The following is a 7,326-nucleotide window of genomic DNA, read 5'->3' as shown; positions in this document are numbered from 1 at the left end:
AAAAACTGCTAGCTAATACTTTTATAGGAGATGGAACAAAGCATCTTGATCAACATCTACGCTATGTGGATGATGTTTGTGGACTATTTAAGCTTGCAGGTATACCCGATGATGTTGTTAAGAAGAAGGCTTTCCCTTTATATTTAAAGGGAGACGCATTGACATGGTATAGGCTATGTGATGATATGAGATCCTGGATCTATAAAAGATTGAAGTTGAAATTTCATCAAAAGTATTACCCTATGCATCTTGTTCATCGTGATTGCAATTATATATATAATTTTTGGCCTCGCGAAGGAGAAAGCATTGCTCAAGCTTGGGGGAGGCTTAAATCAATGTTATATTCATGCCCCAATCATGAGCTCGCAAGAGAAGTAATTATGCAAAGTTTTTATGCTTGGCTTTCTGATAACAATCGCACCATGCTCGATACTTCTTGTGCTGGCTCTTTTATGATGAAGACTATTGAATTCAGATGGAATTTATTGGATAGAATTAAACGCAAATCTGAAGATTGGGACCTCGACGAAGGTAAGGAGTCAGGTATGACACCTAAGTTTGATTGTGTTAAATCTTTTATGGATATCGATATTTTCTGTAAGTTTAGCACTAAATATGGACTTGACTCTGAAATAGTAGCTTCTTTCTGTGAATCTTTTGCTACTTATGTTGATCTCCCCAAGGAGACGTGGTTTAAATATCATCCTCCCATAGAAGTAAAAGTAGCTGCACCTATTAAAGTTGAAGAAAAGATTGTCACTTATAATGATCCTATTGTTCCCACTTCTTATGTTGAGAAACCACCTTTCCCTGTTAGAATGAAGGATCATGCTAAAGCTTCAACTGTTGTTCGTAAAAGCAATATTAGAACTTATACACCTCCTGAGCAAGTCAAAGTATAACCTATTATTGCTATTGTTAAAGATCTCTTGTCTGACAATATTGATGGGCATGTTATTCAATTCTGTGGTGAAACTGCCAGAATTGCTAAACCTTGTGATAAAGATAAACATAGACCTGTGGTAGGCGTGCCTGTTATTCTGTTAAAATAGGAGATCATTGTTATCATGGCTTGTGTGATATGGGTGCTAGTGCTAGTGTTATACCCATTGACTTATACAAAGAAATTATGCATGATATTGCACCTGCTGAGTTAGAAGGTATTGATGTTACAATTAAACTTGCCAATAGAGATACTATTTCTCCAGTGGGAATTGTTAGAGATGTTGAAGTCTTGTGTGGGAAAACCAAATATCCCGCTGATTTTCTTGTTCTTGGTTCTCCACAAGATAGCTTTTGTCCCATTATATTTGGTAGACCCTTCTTGAATACTGTTAATGCTAAGATAGACTGCAAAAAGAATGTTGTTACTATTGGCTTGGATGATATGGTTCATGAGTTTAATTTCTCTAAATTTAGTAAACAACATCGTGAGGAAGAATTGCCTAGTAAGGATGAAATTATTGGTCTTGCTTCTATTGCCGTACCTCCTAGTGATCCTTTAGAACACTATTTGCTAGACCATGAAAATGATATGTTCATGAATGAAAGAAGGGAAATAGATGAAGTATTCTTTAAACAGGAGCCTATTCTGCAACACAATTTGCCTGTTGAAATCCTAGGGGATCCTCCTCCACTTAAGGGTGATCCCGTGTTTGAGCTTAAACCGTTGCCTGATAATCTTAAATATGCTTATCTTGATGAAAAGAAAATATATCCTGTTATTATTAGTGCTAACCTCTCAAAGCATGAAGAAGAAAGATTATTGAAAACTCTGAAGAAGCATCGTGCCGCTATTGGATATACACTTGATGATCTTAAGGGCATTAGTCCCACTCTATGTCAACATAAAATAAATTTGGAAGCGGATGCCAAACCAGTTTGTGATCCTCAACGATGCTTGAATCCTAAAATGAAAGAAGTGGTAAGAAAAGAAATACTAAAGCTTCTGGAGGCAGGTATAATTTATCCCATTGCTGATAGTCAGTGGGTAAGTCATGTCCATTGTGTCCCTAAGAAGGGAGGTATTACTATTGTCCCTAATGATAAAGATGAATTGATCCCGCAAAGAATTATCACAGGTTATAGGATGGTAATTGATTTCCGTAAGTTAAATAAGGCTACTAAGAAAGATCATTACCCCTTACCTTTTATTGATCAAATGCTAGAATGATTATGCAAACATACACATTATTGCTTTCTAGATGGTTATTCTGGTTTCTCTCAAATACCTGTGCCAACTAAAGATCAATCAAAGACTACTTGTACATGCCCTTTTGGTACTGTTGCTTATAGACGTATGCCTTTTGGTTTATGTAATGCACCTGCTTCCTTTCATAGATGCATGATGGCTACATTCTCTGACTTTTGTGAAAAGATTTGTGAGGTCTTCATGGACGACTTTTCCGTCTATGGTTCCTCTTTTGATGATTGCTTGAGCAATCTTGCTCGAGTTTTGCAGAGATGTGAAGAAACTAATCTTGTCTTGAATTGGGAAAAGTGCCACTTTATGGTTAATGAAGGTATTGTCTTGGGGCACAAAGTTTCTGAAAGAGGTATTGAAGTTGATAAAGCCAAGGTTGATGCTATTGAAAAGATGCCATGTCCCAAGGACATTAAAGGTATAAGAAGTTTCCTTGGTCACGCCGGTTGTATAGGAGATTCATTAAGGACTTCTCAAAAATCTCTCGGCCTCTGACTAATTTATTACAAAAAGATGTACAGTTTGTCTTTGATGATGATTGTGTAGAAGCATTTGAAATACTTAAGAAATCATTAGTCTCTGCACCTGTTGTTCAGCCACCTGATTGGAATTTACCCTTTGAAATTATGTGTGATGCTAGTGATATGTTGTAGGTGTTGTTCTAGGGCAATGAGTTGATAAGAAATTAAATGTTATCCATTATGCTAGTAAGACTCTAGACAATGCTCAAAGAAATTATGCTACTACCGAAAAGGAACTTTTACCAGTTGTATTTGCTTGTGATAAATTCAGACCCTATATTATTGATTCTAGAGTAACTATTCACACTGATTATGCTGCTATTAAATATCTTATGGAAAAGAAGGATGCAAAACCTAGACTCATTAGATGGGTTCTCTTGCTGCAAGAATTTGATTTGCATATTGTTGATAGAAAAGGAGCTGAGAACCCCGTTGCAGATAACTTATCTAGGTTAGAGAATGTTCTTGATGACCCACTACCTATTGATGATAGATTCCCTGATGAGCAATTAAATGTCATAAGCACTTCTCATAGCACTCCATGGTATGCTGATTATGCTAATTATATTGTCGCTAAATTTATACCACCTAGCTTCACATACCAGCAAAAGAAAAAGTTTTTCTATGACTTGCGACATTACTTTTGGGATGACCCACATCTTTATAAAGAAGGAGTAGATGGTGTCATTAGACGTTGTGTACCTGAGCATGAACAAGAACAGATCCTACGCAAGTGTCACTCCGAAGCTTATGGAGGACACCGTGCTAGAGATAGAACTGCACATAAGGTATTGCAATCTGGTTTTTATTGGCCTACTCTCTTCAAGGATGCCCGTAAGTTTGTTCTGTCTTGCGATGAATGTCAAAGAATTGGTAATATTAGTAGATGTCAAGAAATGCCTATGAATTATTCACTTGTTATTGAACCATTTGATGTTTGGGGCTTTGATTATATGGGACCTTTTATTGCCTCTATGGATACACACATATTTTAGTTGTTGTTGATTACGTTACTAAGTGGGTAGAAGCTATTCCAACTAGTAGTGCTGATCATAACACTTCTATTAAAATGCTTAAGGAAGTTATTTTTCTGAGGTTTGGAGTCCCTAGATATTTAATGACTGATGGTGGTCCACACTTTATTCATGGTGCTTTCTGTAAGATGCTTGCTAAATATGACGTTAATCATAGGATTGCATCTCCTTATCACCCGCAGTCTAGTGGTCAAGTAGAATTGAGCAATAGAGAGCTCAAATTAATTTTGCAAAATACTGTTAATAGGTCTAGAAAGAATTGGTCCAAGAAACTTGATGATGCATTATGGGCCTATAGAACTGCATATAAAAATCCTATGGGTATGTCTCTGTACAAAATGGTCTATGGAAAAGCTTGTCACTTACCTCTCGAACTAGAACATAAGGCATATTGGGCTATTAAAGAGCTCAACTATGATTTCAAACTTGCCGGTGAGAAGAGGTTATTTGATATTAGCTCACTTGATGAATGGAGAACCCAAGGTTATGAAAATGCCAAGTTGTTTAAAGAAAAGGTTAAAAGATGGCATGACAAAAGGATACAAAAGCGTGAGTTTACTGTAGGTGATTATGTATTTCTATACAACTCTCATTTAAGATTTTTTGTAGGAAAGCTTCTCTCTAAGTGGGAAGGTCCCTACGTTATCGATGAGGTATATCGTTCCAGTGCCATAAAAATCAACAACTTCGAAGGCACAAATCCGAAGGTGGTAAACGGTCAAAGGATCAAACACTATATCTCAGGTAATCCTATAAATGTTGAAACCAATATTATTGAAACCGTAACCCCGGAGGAATACATAAGGGACACTTTCCAGCCCGCTTCAGACTCCGAAAAGGAATACGTATGTGGTACGATAAGTAAACCAACTCCAAAACAATTTTTAAGGCAATATTTCTCCGTTTTGTAATATTTAGAAAAATAGAAAAATAAGTAGCAGTCCGGGGAGGACACGAGGCCTCCAGGAGGGTGGAGGGCGCGCCCTACCCCCCTGGGCGCGCCCCCCTACCTCGTGAGCACCTCGTGTGCCCTCCGGACTCCGTTTCCTTGCACGATACGTATTTTGGTCGGTAAAAATTCATTATATATACTCCCGAAGGTTTTGACCACCGTATCACGCAAATATCCTCTGTTTTCGTTTCGAGCTATTTCCGTTGCAGATTTAGAGCACCATGACTTCTCCCTCTTCCAGCAACGAAGACAAGGATGCTTGGATATTGAAGATAGAGTTGAAAAGAGAGGAACCAGAAGAAATCAACAAGGATGAAAGGATCAAGAAGGCCATGGAGGTTCAAGCTCCGGTGGTGAACGAAGAATACATCCCTCAACCTTTACCTAACGTTTTCACTCCAACAGAGATTGAAGCTTTCAAGATAATTGAGTTAGCCCACATACAGAACAAGTATCTTACACAGGAGAATATTTTGTTGAAGAATCATATTGTTGGGCTCAAGGGCATTACCCGCAAGTTGGAGGAACTTTTACGCTCGATGTGCGATTATCCACCATCATCATCACCACCTCCATCACCCCGAGGATATAATCACATGGGTATGGGCACTCCCCTTGGCAACTACCAAGCTTGGGGGAGGTGCCCTGGTATCGTATAACCATCACAACTCCTATCTTTACCGTATTTCGTAGTTCGATCCTATTAGTAGTATCTTGATTTAGTAGAATAAAGTCATGGCATGATCTAGTTTCGAGTTTTGCTTTATGATCCTTCTTTGTAATCGAGTCCGTGAGCTATATAATAAAGATTAGTGTTGAGTCAAGGGCTTGATTGTTTTGCCATGATCTTGGGTGATTAGAAGAAAAAGAATAAAAAGAATCAAAGAGTTCATATTGATCTTAGTGAAAGTAATGACTTCACATAGAGAGAGTATGGTGATTAAAAGTTGTTGGGAGTTGGCAAATATAGCTTTGGTCATCATTGCAATTAATAGGAAGTAATAAGGAAAGAGAGGTTTCACATATAGATATATTATCATTGACATCTTTTATGATTGGGAGCACTCATTAAAATATGACATGCTAAAGAGTTGAGGTTGGACAAGGAAGACAACATAATGATTTATGTTTTCTTACATCCGAGATAAAGTATGTTGTCATGGATCCTCTACCGTGTTGAGCTTGCCTTTCCCCCTCATGCTAGCCAAATTCTTAGCACCAAGTAGAAATACTACTTGTGCTTCCAAATACCCTTAAACCAGTTTTGCCATGAGAATCCACCATATCTACCTATGGATTGAGTAAGATCCTTCAAGTAAGTTGTCATCGGTGCAAGCAATAAAAATTGCTCTCTAAATATGCATGACTTATTAGTGCAGAGAAATAAGCTTTGTACGAACTTGTTGTGGACGCAATAAAAGCGACGGACTTCATAATAAATGTTCACATGCAAGGGGCAATATAAAGTGACGTTCTTTTGCATTAAGATTTTGTGCATCAACCCTAAACGCGCATGACAACCTCTGATTCCCTTTGCGAAGGGCCTATCTTTTATTATTATCCTCTACCTTATGCAAGAGTCACGGTGATCTTCACCTTTCCTTTTTCATTTTATCCTTTGGCAAGCTCAGCATGTTGGAAAGAGTATGATATATATATATCTAATTGGATGTGGGGGAGCCTGAATTATTATTGTTGACATTACCCTTGACGTAAAAGGTTGTGGGGCAGAACTATAAGCCCCTATCTTTCTCTGTGTCCGATTAAACTCCGTAACCACAAGTATCGCATGAGTGCTAGCAATTATGAAGGACTAAGTGATAGTTGAGTATGTGGACTTGCTTTTAAGCTCTGACATAGACTCTTTCCGATGTTATGATAAATTGCAATTGCTTCAATGACTAAGGGTATAATTTGTTGGTTCTCAATAAGGTTTCTGATTCATGCTTTGGCTTTGTGAAAAGATCATCACTTGAACATGAGTAATCATATGAAAAAATCTATATATGTTGCTGTTATGAAATAATCATGATGCCTTCATGTCCATATTTTGTTTTTATCGACGCCTCTACCTCTAAACATGAGGACATATTTATTGTTATCGGCTTTTCGCTTGAGGACAAGCGAGGTCTAAGCTTGGGGGAGTTGATACGTCCATTTTGCATCATGCTTTTATGACAATATTTATTGCATTATGGGCTGCTATTTCACGTTATGTCACAATACTTATGGCTATTCTCTCTTATTTTACAAGGTTTACATGAAGAGGGAGAATGCCGGCAGCTGGAATTCTGGGCTGGAAAAGGAGCAAATATTGAAGGCATATTCTACACAACTCCAAAAGTCCTGAAACTCCACAGAATACCTTAAAATAAATAAAGAAAAATCATCGCCAAAGATGAAGGACAGGGGGCCCACACCCAGCTCATGAGGGTGGGGGCACCCCCCTGGGCGTGCCCCCTACCTCGTGGGCCCCTTGGTGGCTCTCCGACACCCATCTTCTCCTATATGAAGTCTTTCGATGAGAAAAAAATAAGAAGCAACCTTTCGGGACGAGACTCCGCCGCCACAAGGCGGAACCTTGGCGGAACCAATCTAGGGCTTTGGCAGAGCTGT

This window comes from Triticum dicoccoides, chromosome 3B (assembly GCF_002162155.2).
Source record: "Triticum dicoccoides isolate Atlit2015 ecotype Zavitan chromosome 3B, WEW_v2.0, whole genome shotgun sequence".
Taxonomy (NCBI): Eukaryota; Viridiplantae; Streptophyta; class Magnoliopsida; order Poales; family Poaceae; genus Triticum; species Triticum dicoccoides.
This window is presented reverse-complemented; position numbering follows the sequence as displayed.